The sequence below is a fragment of the Podarcis raffonei genome, chromosome 10 (genome assembly GCF_027172205.1).
Source record: "Podarcis raffonei isolate rPodRaf1 chromosome 10, rPodRaf1.pri, whole genome shotgun sequence".
Taxonomy (NCBI): domain Eukaryota; kingdom Metazoa; phylum Chordata; class Lepidosauria; order Squamata; family Lacertidae; genus Podarcis; species Podarcis raffonei.
The window spans coordinates 41,975,388-41,993,904 of record NC_070611.1 but is presented as its reverse complement, the minus strand read 5'-3'; the positions used below and the strand labels follow the sequence as shown (position 1 = coordinate 41,993,904).

The following is an 18,517-nucleotide window of genomic DNA, read 5'->3' as shown; positions in this document are numbered from 1 at the left end:
AAATACATCGTGATCAGAATAACCAACAAAAAAAGAAAATGATATACACAAGGCTGATGATGTAAATAGAATGTATCCAGGCAGACTCTTGGCAGTGTAGAAGCCCTGGTGGCATGGCTGAGGTACAATACCACTGCAATCATGTTTGTAAAGGAGTACCATGTATACCAGCACAGGAATGTGGTTGTCATCTGCTTCCCATGGCACTGCTCCCCTGTCCCACAACTATACTAGTCCACAGTGGTGACTCATGCACACTGGGTCTAACAGAGCAGAAGGCAGGGAGGTCAACAGTAGGTGGAATCAGAGCCTATTATGGACAGAGTTCTACAAGGGGAACACAGATTAAGGGGGAGAAAGCTGACAGCCAGTGGCAACCCCTGGCAGGCAGGTGAGGGATGGTTATGGGCAGACTGAGGTTGGTTAGGCAGTTCCCCATCTGCCCTAATGGATCAACCTGCAAGTTTCCCAGAATTCGTGTCAGGAAAGGAAAAGGAACAGCACACGCTTTGAGAAAAAAACATGCCAGCGCACAATATTGAGACTAAAGCTTGTCTTCTGGTTTAGAGGATCATTTCCTGAGTATGGGAGTAAAGAAACCTGGACCTCCTCATAAAACAATAGAATTTAATTTGTTTTGTTTATTTTATAGCTCACATAATTCAGTGTTTCATGCACAGTGTTGTATTTAATAACAAAAAAATTAAAAAATGTATTAAAAGATAAGACTTGGATGCTGGCTCAAAAGATGAATTATCTTGTGAGAAACTAGCTCCCTTATCCTTCAAACTCTAAGGGTGAGGCAATGAAGAAACAGTGCAAGCGTGGAAGTCAACAACACAACATACTACATCATTTTCCAATAATCGTTAGCAGCTCTGCTACTACAATTCTATGGCTCATCTTAGTTGATGATTTTTCACAATGTATTTCATGGCTTCCATCCCTACATGAGACTTTATTACTATCACATAGGAATAAAAAGCCATAAAACACTAAAGTGAATTTATCTTGATCAGAAGCAATACTGATTTTCTTCACATGATTTCACAACCATTTCCAAACTAACTGAGAATTTCATGCTACATTGCTCAACATTTTAAAACTGCATTTCAATGATTAAAAAACACACACTCCACAATGGTTACATCACAAATTAACAGCAATTTAGACTTCAGAGAGGTTGCTAGCTAAACAGATTGGGGGGACAGTCACAACACACAGCCATTGAATCCACTGAATAGACAGGACACCACAGAAAATAGCACTGGAACAGACATCTTTGAACACGTACAAAAGACAAGGGAACTATGAACATTGCCTTGGAAACTTTTAAGAATCCTTTCAGCCTTCCCCACTGTATTCTCCTGATGTTGCCATTTGCTTTCAGGGTTGGGGTGAGAACAGACAACATCACTATAGGGACAGTAAAGCATCTCAGATTAACAGGGAGCTGGTAATATGGTGATGTCAGTACCAGTGCTGCAAAACTCAAGGCCACAAACTGAAAGGCAAACCTTTCTCTGGACCTAAATATATCCCAAACCAGACTTAATCTACCACCTACCCACAGTCACATTTCTATCAGCCAGTGAAGAAATGTTCGTGTACTGTTATTTCCAAATCAAGCTAGGAATCCATAGGACCTTGGACTAATGCAGTACAGTATTACATAGATGAAATTACTAGTCTTCATATTCCCACTAATTGGCCAAATTGAAACACAAGTCTCTAGGGTCATTGAATTGTCAATAAGAGAACCTATCACAAATTCAAAGCCTTTTGAAAATAAATTTGCTTCCACATTTGTTCATAAACTAAATAATATCTGATATGCCACACAAGGCTAAAATCAATATGATAAAAGAAAATAGCTAATGTCAACCTTAGCAAAAAAAAATCAAAAAACCTGATGTTAGGATTAATTTTAATTTGGAGCTAATGATTACCACTGAAAGCCTCCTCTATATTATTTACCTATTACTATTCTCTGGCTGCCTATCAAACCTATTCTTGTCTAGCACCCTATGCTTAGCATAAGTGAAACCCATAAATGAAAGGAGGTACATAAATAAATTAAATTATCATGCATAAAACATGCAAATGATTTGAAAACTGTATATGAAACTCTAGTTTATATTCATTAATCTCAGGTTGCACTTTTGAGGGACAAAAAGACGCTAATTGGGTCCAGATTAATGCACTCCCAAACCTTCCAGTGTGTTTTAGGTGAGTTTTAAATGACATATATTAAAATGTAAATAGCTACTCATTTCCCTTTTTATCTCTCAGGTTCTGGGGCAATGGCAAGAAATACAGTATCATATTGGGATAAAAATATACTATAATACTAATATCAATACAAAACAAGCATGTTCAATTATGTTATATGCCGCTTCATGTATGTTGACATACACAATTCAAGCAGCCTTAATCATCTCTCCCTTTCGTAGCTGACTCAATCCAACAGGAAATAAGCCTCCTTGTGCTCACTCTATGAGGATTGCAGTGCCCACCTAGCTATACATCTGCACCTTTATTGTGATGTTCATCTGTAACCCAGTCAATTGGATGGATGTGTCTTTTTTATGATGGGGATACGCAACTGCCTTATGCCCAATGGTTGTTGCACATGGCTAGTTATGTCAGACTACAGATGATAGGAGTCCCTGTGCTTTAAAACAATTTCTTGCTTATCTTCTTTTGACAACCAGTCTTTTGAAAATAAGAGGAAAAATGGGCCAAATCCAGTCCAAGTTAAGTACTTCTAAACCCTTTGCTATAAACAGGAGAAACAGAAGCACATAATTAACCTTTTCATCGAAATCAGCAGGACATGGTTAAAGTTTGGCCTAATTATGCCCACTGTTCCTAATTCAGCTTTGAATTTCAGGGCGTTGCAAGTTAAGCTGGGGCCTTGTTTCTTTTGAAACAGCCATTTTGGGGAAGATTAATGCTAGGTTGGCATGGTGATATCACATGGCTCCAATATGTGGGAAACAGAGTCATGAAACTTTTTCTTTTTTCTTTTTTCTTTTTTGGCAAGGTAGGAAGGAGAGGAGTAGAGAGCGTTTCCCCTCCCCCACTATTGTGCTCTTGCTTAGCCAAACAAAATTCACGTAAGAAAATTGGCTTGGGGCCAGATCAATCCTTTCATTCTTGGGAGTCTTCTTAAGAAACACAGCCTTGGGTTGAAAGTTTTCTTTCAGTGCTTTTTGCATTGCATGGCAGCCTTTATTTGTGGAAGAAGGAAATTGTTTGTCTCAGCTGCACTCCCTTGTTGGCTGACAGCCTGAAATGAAAAAGAGGAAGCAAAGAGCTACAGGACATTCAGCAGGGAGGAAGCCCAGACTCCAATTTTTCCATTTTTTAAAAGGGAAGGCTGCATGTCTGATAAAAGAAAAAAAGAAAATGAATAGCACTGACAAAAAGGTTTGGGGTTAGATATTTCAGAAAACTTCTTTTGATTATGTGTTTGTTTATGGGGCAAAATAAAGCAAAAGTGGCTACGACCCAGTGATAGATTGATTCTCAAGCTTAGTTTGCACTGAAAACTGATTATTCATTTGTTGGAGGGGCCCAGAGAGTAATGCTTAACATATCACCATGTATGCCAGTTGTGTCCTCTTAAGCATACATGTATTGGAAATTAAAGTTTAGTTACAGAACCCAAGTTAAATATGTTCATATATTTAACTTGTTTTGGGAAGAATTGAAACCACAATGTGCATCTCTAAGCATCTCCCTTTGAAAAATGTAAGCTACGAAGGATGACAAAATTGCCACAAGGAAGCAAGGAGACAAACAAAGACACGGACACACATTCACATAGATGCTTCAGACACACACATTTATTACGTCTCCCACTCTGGGAGCCTTTTGACGGCTATTTGTGCCTATTTACATATATTAAACTAGTTGTCATAAATAACAGCAATAAGGATAGCTGGTCTGTCAATGGACTCAACACAAATGACAAATGTTCAGAGGGCCATTTAGCGTGGAGATGCGCTTGTGCTGAAATACGCTTTCATTCATGGCTCCTAAAAGAGAAAATGATTGCATGGTTACAAAACCGTAAGTAAGAACTAAGGATATTCACCTCATGAAGTCATTTTTCAACTAGTCTCTTGGCCCTTGCTGGAATTATTTGCAGCAGGCCTGCCACTGGTTCATTTTCTGCTGACTCCATGTGGGCAATTTTTTATCTCATTATTAAAAGTGAACCTGGCAATTCTTTCAAAGCTTCCCTTTAGGTGTGGCTGAGTCCGTAGTGCATCTTTTGTCTCAGAAATACATTGCTGAAAGCTCACTGTCACACGGAAAGAAAAAAAACCTGAAAGTGATAAAAGTAAATTTTACAGATATCTATAGAAACATATTTTAGACCAATATATACAGCCGACAGATGAAATGGACTGTTTACCTTGGAAAGAATAGCCTTTTCTTTTCTAAATCATCATTCAGACCTGAATGTCATCCAAAAGCGATTCTGCCTTCTTCAACTTAGCCATCATCTGGGACTGTGAGATAACCCCCATGGCACTGGCCTCCTTTACTGACTCCTTCATTATTAGCCTCCTGGTGGGTGAGATAGAATACAATGAATGTAATAACCATACTTCACACAACAGGCCCTCTCTCGCTTTTAAATTGAAAATCCCCTTATTACAAAACAAGGGGTGTTCTTTTTCTTCTACCTTTAAGTAGGACTGCCACATTCATTGGTTTTTACAAAAACGCAGCTGCTTTTTAAGCTACAGATAAATAGAATCTGCTAGGCGGTAATTCTCCTCAGCCTGAATTGCATTATTTTCTAAGAAGCTGGTGAGGGACACACACACACACACACACACACTCCCCCCCACCCAAACACACAAAGTATATGAAAAAGGAGAGTTATTTTCCTTTCTAATTATAATTCTTCTGTTTTTCCACTATTAATTTGCAATGCCAAGCAAATCTCCTAAGGTTTTGTTGTTGTCTGTTTGCCTATGCAAACATAATTTTCTTTTTGTTCGATAAAACAGTATTTTCAATAAAAAAAAAGAAATATTTTCTTTTTGCTGTAGGAAAATAGATGACTGATTATGATGATTGGGTGGACTAATCTTCGGAAATAGCACCAGACAATAGAGATGCAGCTATAAAAACAAATAAATATCCTGAATAGGTGTATGGATGGCTAGGTTTGGATTCTCATTAACAGCTCAGACTATCATGAGTAGTTGGTTATGATGTCATCATAACCTTTTCATCCAAAAATATAGCTCTATTGTTATTATTAATTTTCTAGGATAACACACACACACACACACATATATATATATATTTCTAGAATTCCTTAGTAGTAAGTTTTTTAGCATTATCTGTTGGTAATAATTGCCTCTGATTTCTCTCTAGATCCATGTATGCAAGTAAATTAGAACAAATGGAATACTATAATACAGCAAAGAAGGAGAAAAAAATACCAGTTATTGGATTTATTATCATAATTATTTATTGAATTTATATACCGCCCTATGCCCACAAGTCTCACTTACTATTTCCTATAATACATTATTAAACACTGAGGCTGAGTTAATTGGTTAAACAATGCAATTAAAATACTAATTCCTTAAACTGCTGAGCACTTCAATGTAGTTTTAATCCAGGATGCCTTGGTGAAAGGATGTAAACTTTCTATGCTCATGTTCATTTAATGATTCTGCTGCGCAGAATTTTCAGACAAAGCCAACTTGCATCATTTAGTCAAAACAGCTCTTCCATTAAGGGTCTCCAAAACTCTGAGGACTGAGATGCTGTGTTACACAGGTGCCAACGTGAATAAAATGTGGAAGGTAAGCCCTGCTCCACATAACTGATAACAAAATGCAGCTCTCACACACCATTTGAATGGCAATGCACATCAACTTTTGGGGGACAGCCCCCTCAAGTAATTTATTGATTACTGATTTATTGATTTTAACAATTGATTAAAATACAGCTTAAAAATTAGAATCAGGATAAAATTAAATGCCTGTCCATGAAATTACAACCATAGGTGTTGGGAACCTCAAGTATATATCAGGGCCAGCTATCCATGTTGGTCCCACATGAGCCGATAAAAGGCGCAAAGAGGTAACGTACAGAGTCCCATAGAGGGGGGGTCAAACTGGGTCCGGACTGAAGGCCAGGCAGAACAGCTCCATCTTGCAGGCCCTGCAGAAGGATTTCAAGCCCCCCAGGGCCCTGGTCTCCTGCAATAGAGCGTTCCACCAGGTTGGGGCCAAAGCTAAAAAGGCCTTGGCCCTAGTTGAGGCCAGTTTAACCTCCTTGGGGCCTGGGACCTCCAAGATATTATTATTTGCGGACCGTAAGGTCCTCCGCAGGGCATACCAGGAGAGGCGGTCCCGTAAGTACATTTTAAAATGTAAAAATCCACCTGGGGGGGCACATTGGCCCCCCCAAAAGAGGACATGTCCACGTTTTCCCAGACATATGGCAATCCTACTTAATGACACATATGATGTTGTTGTTGTTGTTGTTGTTTAGTCGTTTAGTCGTTTAGTCGTGTCCGTCTCTTCGTGACCCCATGGACCAGAGCACGCCAGGCACTTGACTGCAAAACTAAATTCTAGTAATGCAAAAGTGGTTTTGGATACTTCACTTTACTATGCACAAACGATATCACTGTAACAACAGTGGAATTATACATTTTGTTATAAAATACCAAGACTTTAATGCAAAATATTAGTGTCAATGGATCATATATTTAGACTTCCCCACATGCATTGTAGTATGAAAGGCAATGTTCAAACTGAGATGTCAGAAATTGCAGGAATGAATAAAGGTGCTATCCCTTCTATAATTTCAAGTTCAGTTTCAATGCCTTCGGTGCTTTAAAAAAAGTAAGAGTGGAGGGAGAGTTCAAATTATTAAGGCAGTTCTTACCTGAAGCATTATTATTTAAATGTAATTCTGAATATTAAAAATGTGTAGTTAAAAAAACACACAGCTGTAGTAGTGTGGCACAGTCCAGAAATCTTGTCTGAATTCAAAATTATAACATTACTTTGGATTTATTGCTTGCAGAATTACAAATGAGCCATCTATTATAAGTGATGCTGTCTGCATTTTCTCCCAAAGCACATCCTTGTAAAAAGATACATAAATGCAGCTAACAGTGGTGACATTACAATGACATTCAAACGTGCTGCTGCAAAGAGGCCTCTTTATTCTTAGGTTATTGGTAGAAAACAGTGGGTGTCTGTAAGTTGTTTTTATTAGATGGGCAAGCCAATTGCATGGGCCAGAGTCCTAAGATGACTAAATTGTTCCACATAAAGAGCAGTAGAAGATGTATATCTGGCAGCACAAATATCTGCGCAATGTGTATTTGCTGGCACCACAAGGGTGCTGTTGTGAGGTTTGTAGGTGTAATAGTAGTTTTTGGAAATTCCAAGTAAGTCATTATCTACTGGTGCAGGAAGACTATAGCAGACAGGGGCTGCGGCTGGGGAAACCCAGCCAGATGGGTGGGGTATTATTATTATTATTATTATTATTATTATTATTATTATTATTTATGTGGCACAGAAATATGATGCCCTTGCAGCAATCTCCCCAGTAGTTCACAAGGCAGATGGTGGTAGATTTCACTTAGTTGAAAACTGTTCATGCAACAAGGCAAGCACTGATTTCCTGAACATATAGGGCTACCTAAGGCTAAGTAAGACCATTGGTTCAAGGGTCCTCAAACCTCCCAAAAAGAGTCTTGCAGCCCCTTAACACAGGAGTGGGGAACCTAAGACCCGGGGGTCAAATACAGCCTCCCACTTTTGCCTCGAGCCCCAGCCACCAGTGACATGTGCCCCACGTCAAAGGTTGACCATAGGAAAATGCAGTCTTTGGGCTGAAGGCAGTTCTCCATACCTGCCTTATTATGGCACCTGCTCTTTATTCACCACAGCATCTGAAGTAGTTTTAAAATCTGATTTCACTGTGGATTATACTTTTAGCAATTTAAATGTTGTAAACCACCTTAGAATCAAATTTAATGAAGGGTTGTATAAAACTATTATACAGTAAGCCGGCATCATACTCACATTTAACTTGTTCCCATTCAGCTTTACACATGTGTAAATAAATATTTAAAAAATTAAAAGGTGACAGAAAGTGGGTGGAGTTCTGGGGAAAATTACTTTGGCAATCCCGGCTGTCAATGAACCCAATGGGTGCTGACTATACACGATTTTGGCTTTAGGTGTGATTCCTGGAACATAACCCCCATGTAAGTTGCGGGCTTACTATAAATAAACTCATGCAGATGTGTTTCCTGGCCCTGAGATTCTTTAAGTGAGCTCTGAATCTAGGAGCATATACATGCAAAGTATGTACCACTGAGCAGTGGTCCACTCCCCTAATACTAAGCCCAACTATTGGTGCTGGGTCCTGGGCCAGTTGTCCCAGTACTGCTTCCTATAATCATTTTAAACGGAGGTGATGGGGACTGAACTTGCGGCCACTTGAATGCAAGCCATGCACCTCTGGGGAAGGGCTATAGCTGAGTGACAGAGCATCTGCTTTGCATGCAGAAGGGCCTGGGTTTCTGAAATATACTCGGAGTCCTGTAGTGATTTCATGCTCTTTATTGCAGCTTGTAAAACAGTGATTGAATTACCCCCCAAGCCTCAGGCCAATCAGTTGTTACATTCTAGGATCCTACTTGCCTATTGTTCTAGGATCCAAGCTTAGTACATAACAGTTTTCCATCCCCAAATCCCCAGCATCTCCAGGTAGGGATGAGAGAGATCCCTGTCTGAGATCCTGGAGACTTGCTTCCATTTAGTTTACATGACCCTGAGTTGGACTACCCATTGGTCTGACTCCATATAAGGCAGCTTCCTATATAGACCCTTCCATTCCACTACACTTATGGGACACCACATTTCTGGTAGCATGAAAGCATTGGGCAAGGAGTGAAGGAACTTCCCGTGCAGACATCATTTTAGAAATGGGATTTCATTATAGCTAAAGAAGTTTCAAATGTGTTGAATTAAAGCCAGCACACTTTAGCAGAGCAGTGACAGCTGTTAAACAAGGAAGGAGACTGCTTTAGCTGCTGTACTTGCAGGATGTGCCATGCTTATACCATTTAGCTTTCCCTTAGTGCTGCTTTATTTCTAAACAGAGAGTTGCTGGGGCTGAATCTGCCTGGAAGTCACAGCTTCTGCCTTAGAAGCTCAAGTTATGTAGGGAGCTGGTTGTGGCTGCTAAGAGGTGAGCAAAGTTGCTCCCCACACATCCATTTCTTTTATTACTTTTATTAATGCTCTTTTTCTTCTAGGGCTCAACCTAGCATTGGAAATGGGTACTGCGTGGCAAGTGGAAGAAACACCTGTTTCTGTAGCTGGAGTGGTCCAAATATGATGTGGGATCATATTGAATATTATAACCTAGGAGTGCTCAATGCTGTCTATGCTGATTGGCATCAGCTCTGTAGGATTTCATACAAAGGTCTCTTCCAACTAAATCAGGACATACAAAGAATTGAACCATGGACCTTCTGTCTGCAAAGCTCTGCCACTGAGCTAAGACCCCTCCTTGCTAAGATACCAGGTATCTTATTTCATTCCACCCGAATACGTGATTACAGCAATCTCAGTGGAGGAAAGACTTATTCTTCAGACAAAAGGGGACAAAGACACAGAAATCTGCAGTCACGGTTCGCTAAGGAAGATAATTGGACACTTCATTTCCTCTGTGGCAATGCTCATTTTTTTAAAACAGGGTAACACACTTTGGACTATAAAGAAATTATAATGAAAGAAGACAGCATGAGTAAACATGGACCATTTACCTTTTGAACACGGTTACTTGATGATATTCTTTGTGTTTTATGAAAGATCAGGCTCATTAAGAAAGACAATGATTTTGGAAATGAGCTTACATCAAAATGAAAGTCTTAAAGCGTGGTCGCTAACAACTGCGCCAGGTAATGTTGTGTTTTGAAATGCTGACAGTGTACCTGGTCTTTAGTGCCAGTGAAACATCATAGACACCCCCAGTCTCAGCACCTGTGTGCTGGTGCAAGAGGTCAAAAGAATAGTATGTGTATAGTAAGTAATAGTATGTGGGTGGTCTAATTTAAAAACGAGCTAAGAAGTACACTGTGGACATGCCTAACTGAACAAGGCAATCAATACCAATTGACATAAAAGGTGATGAATTAAACCATTGAAGACACCTTTAAAAATTATAGTACAAAATAATTTAAAAATGACAAAATAATTTAAAAAGGTGATGAATTAAACCATTGAAGACACCTTTAAAAATTATAGTACAAAATAATTTAAAAATGACTTCACTCCAGATTTGGCAAAGTGCAACCTGTTTTGTGCAATGACTGTGGTTCTTTTTGAATAAGGATGCATATCAAAGGTTTAATGGGGTATGCATGCACATTGCAGTGTAGGCATGATGAAGATCAGAGAGCTAGGATTTCTGATAATATACCTCAAAAGGGTTATTTTTTGTTTCAGAACATTGGAGAGCTGCTGCCTGTCACAGTGCACAATACCAAGTTTCAGGGGTGTTAGTAGGTGCTTAAAAGACTTGGGACACAGACCCATAACACACGTTTGCATAAATATATACTATGCTTCTGGGAAAATTAAGAGAGAAGGTGTATGGAATCTCACTGGAACTGGAATCCGCCAAAGTCCCCAACTACTCTGTAAGCAAAGTTATTAAAATGTGTGGATTTTTTTTTAAAGTATGGGTGAAAGGGGCAGAAGATCCAGGGCTTGGCACCAAAGACCCAGAGCTAACAACACTTATTTTAAGCTACCAGGACCAATGGACTGCCTGTGGTAGCTTCGTTTGCTCACAAATCTGATTTGACACACCGATGTCCCTGGCAGGGTTGGAGTAGCAGACCCAGTCCAACCACGAAGTGGCATCTCCTCTTGCCCCGCCACCTCTTCAGCCGACAGAGAACTGGTGGTAGAGGCAGCGTAGCAGGTGAGATGGTAGTGGCCGCAGGGAGGGACGGCACTTCCTATTTCACCTCAAGCAGTAAAATGGGATGCGCCACCCCTGTGGAATAGAATACATCTTCCAGAAATCATGATTTTGCTGCAATTAATTAAGAACACAAAACAGAAGAGCCTTCTAGATTAGGCCAATTGCCCATCGATTCCAACATCCTACTCTCACAGCGGCTAACCAGATGCCTACGGGAATCCTAAAAGCAGGTCCTGAGCACAACAACACTTGTATAATATCACATTGGCTGAAGGCAATGTAGAGTTGCACCAACTAGATTTTGCCTGTCATCATCACCGTCATCATTTGCACTGTAATTGTTACACATAGGAAAGGCAATGTCTCACAAGCACGGAAGTCTCTTTATTACAATAAGCTATAGCTAGTCACACAGCATTCTCCAAGTACTACAGAAGCCACTGGGTCAGGCTTCCTTTTTGATCAGAGGAAGGAAATCCTGCTCTTGCTGGCCACCAATTGATTTTACTTGTTCTCTCTCCACTTTTGCCTTGCAACCTGCCTCAGTCAGCCACAACCCGAGCTCAACACAATCCAGATCTAACAAACAGCCCTTTTTTCTTAAGCCATTAATAAGTGGCAAAGCAGTAGGAGTCACATATCTGGTTCAACAAATGCTCAACAAGTCAGGTTGTTCACATTTTCAGTGACAGGAATGTATTATGGGGCTTCTAGATATTTTCTGAATCAACATCATTTCTCCACATTCAGAAGAGAGGATGTGAAGGAAACATAACATACACATGTGTATCATTTCCTGTCAAGAACCACAAGTGGATAGCAAGGGCTAACTGTGCAATGGCCTAATCCATGGAAACTTTGTCATGCAGATGCTGCTGTGATGAATGAAAGGGATGTCTGGCTGTGCTAATAGAAACAAACGGAACAAACGGAACACTTCTAAGCCTATTGATTTCAGTTTCACTGACTGAGATCAATCAGATTTTAAAAGGCTTATGTTTGGCTGGATTGTATACATATTTGGGTCCAATATGGTGTTAGCAGTTTGCCTGGTATTAAGTGCAAGTGCTGTTGAACCTATTAGAAACAGTGACCACAGAACTGTCGAATTCAATATTTGTGGGATGTGAGTGTCCAATCCTGTCACATTTGATTTCAAAAGATTCAAAACTGAGGGGATTAATAACAAGGAAGCTGAAAGGGAAAAGCAAGAAAGTATAATCTCCCCCTCCCCCCCAAAAAAGTTTGAGGATTATTCAAACCATGATAAATAGAAGCTAAGCTACAATGTACCGGTATATCACAGATGGGCAAAGATACAACTAAGGCCAAGAGGATGCCAGCATGGTCAACAAGGAGAGTCAAGGAAATAATTTGAGGCACGAAGGACTACTTCAGAAAATTGAAGTCTTGCCCAAACAAGTTTAAGGGAAATGCTGGTGACAAGAGATGAAGTATGTTTAGGCAGAACTCAGAACTAGCTACTACAACATGTAGTAATGGTCACCATCTTGGATGACTTTAAAAGCAGATTGGACAAGTTCATAGATGATAAGGTTATCAGTGGCTGCATGATGGCAATGTACTCTAGTAAGGTAAAAGGGTGCTGGGGCCTAAACCACTGAGCCTCTAGGGCTTGCTGATCGGAAGGTCGGTGGTTCAAAACCATGCAACGGGGTGAGCTCCTTTTGCTCTGTCCCAGCTTCTGCCAACCTAGCAGTTTGAAAGCATGTGAATGCAAGTAGGTAAATAGGTACTGTTGTGGCGGGAAGGTAAGTGGCATTTCTGTGCACTTTGGCACTTGTCACGGTGTCCCATCGTGCCAGAAGCATTTTGGTCATGCTGACCACGTGACCCGGAAAGCTGTCTGTGGACAAACGCCGACTCCCTTGGCCTGAAGCGAGATGAGCGCCGCACCCCATAGTCACCTTTGACTGGACTTAACCGTCCAGGGGTCCTTTACCTTTTTTAACTTTATTCTCTAGTATCAGAGGTGGTGTGTCTCTGAATACCAGTTGCTGGGGAACACAAGTGGGAAGAGTCCCATTCAGCTCATAACCTACTTGCAGGTTTCCTACTGTGCGAACAGGATGCTGCACTGGATGGAGAACGCAGCCATCATGGCCAGTGAGCCTCAAAGTGGGAATGGGTGTCTAATTTAGCATCAGCAATGTACATACTGTAGACAGATGATTACATGCACAGATCTCTGAACTGAAATGCAAGAATATTGGCTAGATAAAACACAAAGTAAGCTTTTATTATCTTAAGAACTTCCAGGGACTTCTGTACCTTTTTTGGTAAATGTGTTCTTAACTTCCAGTTTTTATTCTATTCTATTCTATTCTATTCTATTCTAGTCTAGTCTATTCATTGAAGCTTTAAAAAAAAAGAAAAGGCTAGAGCAGCTGTCTGTTTGTGTGTTTCACTTGGGTGACTCACTTATTTACCGGGCCATTGTGTCTATCATGTTTGATAACTAAAGGGAAATCAATTTAACACAAATAACTTTTAAACTCATTCACCCCACCAGCACCTCGCCCCAACTTCTTAATAATCCGCAGAGTGCAACAGCACAGCTAAGTTTAGAAAGTTTTATAGAATGAAAGCAACTGACGCATAAATCACCCAGGATGGCAAAGAACTGAGATGCAGGTTGGAGATGAAATCTAAAAACTAATTAAATTCAACAAGTGCCTCTCAAAAGGCAACATACCAGCTTAGCCTCCCATGCTAATATCACATTTTTGGAGAATGTAATAAATGGAGGGTCTTTCATGGCTGTAGTTTTCACAGTTTGATTGTACAGCAAAACCTGAGTGGGGAAGAAGGGGGTGTGGGAAGAGAAACACAACCAAGATTAGATGCATGGATTACAGTATTGAAAAGATGCCAAGGTCGAGATAAAAAGAATAGATAAATTAAGGCTTGCGAGGAGCTGAATTTGAAGCCAACTAGCAAAAAAGGATTGAACCTTATTACCTCTAGTCACTGAGAAATTCCCCAGATGGTTGGACGTAATTTGAAAAGGTCAGGGGCAAAAATCCTTCACAGTATTATAGCTTCATGGTTTAAGGGCGTACATTTTGTGAGGTGCCAACTCTAATCATTTTTATTGACTTGCTATCGAAAGACAGACAAAGGAGAGGCACAGCAGACAGTCAACATACCGTATATCTTGTCTTCTCAAGAAAAAATCTGAGAATTTTCTGAATCTTAAAAGTGTGCTTTATGATAAAACAGATCACAGATAAATCCGATTTGCACGTCTCATGTTCATTTGGCATATGATGTGAGAATAAACTCAGTGCTCCTAAGAATTTAAAAATCAGATTAAATTTAGCAAGTAAATTGTATTTATCTAAATTCCAGACCATTTACATAGATTACAGGAGCAACCCTAACACCCCTGATGTGGATGGCTGGGGGAGGTTAGATTGAAGCACAGACACCTCTCTGTTGACTTTCATCAACAGAGGTAAGAATCACTGAGGGGAGGAGCTTCTCTGCCGCCATGGCCTGATCTCTACCCAAGCAAACAGGAGGCTACAGAGGGTTTCACAGGTGGGCCAGAGCTAAGTAAGACAAGGATCTTTTGTATCTTATGCCATTCTATTTTCAGGTGAGGGGCCTGTTTCAAGCTGTTCTATTGCACCAGCCTGGAAGAGAACAGAGCCTTCCCAACTTCTGCCATGACTGGCTGGAGTCCCCAGGGCTTTGGATGTGGTGGTTGCTCTGCTTTTCCAATTGTCCCCTGTGTAGGGTTAGGTTCTGACTGAAATCCTAGGCACGCTTTACTTGTAGTCATGAAGTCATGAATGGATAATAGTATTAAACTTGTTTTGGAAGGAATTGGAATTTACCATACAGGAAGGGGTTCAACAATTTGGATCTGAAAGTGGTAGTTATTTAAAGTGGTAGTTCTTAAAACTATGCCCCCTGGTTTAATGTACTCTTTGCTGTTAGCAGGGCTGGATTCTTTTTTTAAAAATCTATTAAATTTGTTTAATGTTAACCTATCCAAATGACTTGGAATCAACATGGCAGCATCAGAATTACAGCCAGGCTTTCTTCTCCTCATGCAATTTCAATCCAGTAAGATGTACAACACATAAATTCTATCATCCACTAAACCTTGATGAAGATTAATTAACATTAGATTTTCTTTCACTACAGAGTCATTTGTCTTGCAGCCGTACCACGCAAAATCAGTATTCACTGTGCAATTGCTGCAAGACATTTGTAATGGACTTTTCAAAGTATGGTTCTGTGACTTCATCTGCCACATTATGTTTATGGAACCTGCCTCAAATCTCACTAAACAGTTTCCACTTGAATAGGAAAGAGATTTCCATATCTTTCCACATTTCCTCCGCCTAAGACCAATACACTCAGAGCAACAGACAACCAAACTGTACTTTTTCAACCCTCCAGCATGATGCCACTTTAGAAGACAGAAAGGGTTAACAGACCACACTTATTAAAAGGAATGTGAAGACTGAGCATTGTTTCAGTAACTGAAGTTGAGGCTTTCAAATAAACTGGGACAGTCTGGTGCTGCGTGTGTATATAGGTGTGTGTGTGTGTATACAATTTTTTAAAACAACAACACTTCCTTCAATTATTTAAAGGGTTGAAACAAGAAAACTATTTGCATATGTTAACCAGGGAAAATTAAACATGCATTTAAACAGTTGAACTGCAATGCTTTGAAACTGAAATTAGTCAGTGTTTAAAGTTGTCCCCCACTGTTGCTGTCGCGGAGTGTAAAGAGAAAATAAAGCCATGCCTGAATACACTGGAAGTAGCAAGTAAAGCCTGGAGCTTAGTTAAACAGCAGACACTTTGATAAGATGCCTGAGAAGGTATCTACTACTATGGCAACCTGCCTTCACTTTAACTTCATCTGCTGATGCCCTTCTCTGAGTGAGCCCTCCTTCAGAGGGTGAGGCAGATGTCAACTAAGTAGGGAACTTTTCCAGCTGCAGTAACCCAGTTCTGGAATTCTTTAGAAATCCTCATTTGCAACCGAGGTGATTGTCTCTTAGGTGCCAGCTAGAAACATCTTAAGCAGGATACATCTGTAAGCTTTCATTTCTTGCTTTTGAGGACTGACAAATCACTCTTATTTCCACTCCATGTCACGGTCAAGTGTTCACCTATCAGTCTGCTCTATCCCATTCCCAAATAAATGTGCTATTTAATAAAACAAATCTACACAAAATGTCACATTTAAAGAAGTTTTTAAGAAGAAGAAGAAGAAGAAGAGTTTGGATTTGATATCCCGCCTTTCACTCCCCTTCAGGAGTCTCAAAGCGGCTAACAATCTCCTTTCCCTTCCTCCCCCACAACAAACACTCTGTGAGGTGAGTGGGGCTGAGAGACTTCAAAGAAGTGTGACTGGCCCAAGGTCACCCAGCAGCTGCATGTGGAGGAGCGGAGACACGAACCCGGTTCCCCAGATTAGGTGACTACCGCTCTTAACCACTACACCACACTGGCTCTCTGTCAAATAACTATAATTATCACTATTAAAACAATAAATTATAAAAGAGAGCTCTCTCACAACAAGAGACAGCACAAAACAATCTTCTGGATTGAACACAAAAGCCTTGGTGAATAAAAAGGTCTTCAGCTGGCATAAAAAATAAACCACCAAATGAACTTCTTCTTGGTGAGATGATTCCAAAGACAGAGTGCCATATGGAAAAGGCCCTTTGCTTAATAGTCACTTCACGTTATATGTTGGAAGCAGGATCTCCAAAGGGACTATTAAGGTTCAGGAAGGCATCTGCAAGAGGAGGCAATCTTTCAGGTAACCTGGTTGTAAGCCATTCAAAGCTACATTGATTTAGACCAGCTCTGGGTTTGTAAATGGATATGGAACTAGTGCAGTTGTTAAGTCACTGGCATAATACAATCAAAATATCCAGTCCCATTTAATAATCTTGTGGTTCTGTTTTGTGGTTCTATGGTTCTGTGCATGGTGACCTCATGTACAATGGTCTAAGAAGAGTTTCCCAAATGTGAATAACTATGGCAAAACTCATACCTTTATTCCTTCAGCAACTGGAATTTCCCATGACATCACAGCAGCTCAGCCAATTACTGCCAGCAGCTCCCCGCCACCCAGATAAACACAGCTTTTTATAGTACAAATAAAGATGTTTTAAGAATGCAGCTCAGTTTTGAGTGACTCCTCCTGATTTACAGGCCTAACTGTGTTAGCCGCTGGATATCTCATTTGGTTCTATGACTTATGTATTGGGTTGTTAATAGCCTATAGATAGGATAATAAATAGCTGGAACTTTCATTAAAATTACAACCAGACATTATTTGGGAAGAGCTGACATGAATTATATTACTGAGAATATATCCAGGCTTGATCATTTCTAAAAGTGCTCATTAAAATATTCACAAAACTGCTTAGAAGCATAGCTTTTTTATTTCAACCCTTTAAAAAGAAACTAGACAGTTAAGGGGGCTCTGGAAAATGTATGGTTCACTTACTAACTGCAATGTTTATGCATTAGAGCCAGCTTACCCACTAAGAAAAAATGAGAGATATTTGGAGGCAGATAATAATAATAGAAAAGCCTTGTGAATCTATTGTATATACAAGTTTCATTTTACCAAATCTCTCATGTGAACATTGATTTAGCTCCAGGCAATAATATCATGAGAATAAGCTTTCAAAAATGAGGTTTGGGAACAATGCGATTAAATTTTGTATGTGCTGCAGCAGAATCTGATTAATATTTCATCACCTTTAAAAGAGAAAAAAGGTGTAAAGAATTCTTTGTCCTTCACAAATCATAGTAGCTTATTTTAGCATTTCGTTTGAGTGATTAGTGCTTGCAAATCTGAACCAGAATATAAGCCTTAGATAAAACAATCAACGTTGTTTTAAAGGGGGGTGCTAATATTTTATCCCATCAAATACTTTTCAAGATTAGACCTTCTAAGCACCTCCACAATCCTGGTAGACAAATTTCAAGAATACAACCAAAAGAGCAAATACAGTACTAGAAGACTTACGGCACAATCTTATGCATGTCTACTCAGAAGTTCCATTGGCTTCAATGAAACATACTTCCAGCATAGGAGCATAGGCATGAAGCCTACATTTGCGGGTGAAAAGGAAATGCAAACAAGATCACCAAAGCTACACAACCTACACCATACTGAGTATTTTATAGAAAGGCAGGGTATAAATGTCAAAAATAAATAACAATAGTGGGCGTGGGGGGGGGAATTCTAGCATTCCAATATGAGTCAACCGCTACAAGGTACCAGATTTTCAAAGACATTTCAGCTCTGAGGATACAATCTTTGAATTTATGTGCCCCACATCAATATTTCATTTTGAAAATGACAAAATGCAGGTGCTCATTTCCCCAGGGCTCCTATCGCACATAGATACATGCCAAATCAGTGTGCTCAACATGCCACTTTGTCAATTCCCAAGAATATCACTTCTGATCTAAATCTGCTTGCAAGATCAACTGT

The 18,517-nt window shown here is 39.9% G+C and overlaps 1 long non-coding RNA gene across 5 annotated transcripts in view; it reads right to left on the bottom strand.

The window, feature by feature from the left end:
- LOC128421912 (uncharacterized) overlaps positions 1 to 18,517 on the bottom strand; it is a 105,314-nt gene that overhangs the window by 2,503 nt on the left and 84,294 nt on the right. For 4 of the 5 annotated variants that reach the window (XR_008332397.1, XR_008332393.1, XR_008332394.1 and 1 more), the window contains 3 exons: positions 13,724 to 13,822; positions 4,427 to 4,581; positions 4,103 to 4,336 (listed from right to left, as the gene is read on the bottom strand). This is a non-coding gene — a long non-coding RNA (uncharacterized LOC128421912). Of the gene's footprint in view, positions 1 to 3,823; positions 4,044 to 4,102; positions 4,337 to 4,426; positions 4,582 to 13,723; positions 13,823 to 18,517 lie in introns of those variants that run through there. The other variant, XR_008332396.1, reaches the window with a different exon arrangement.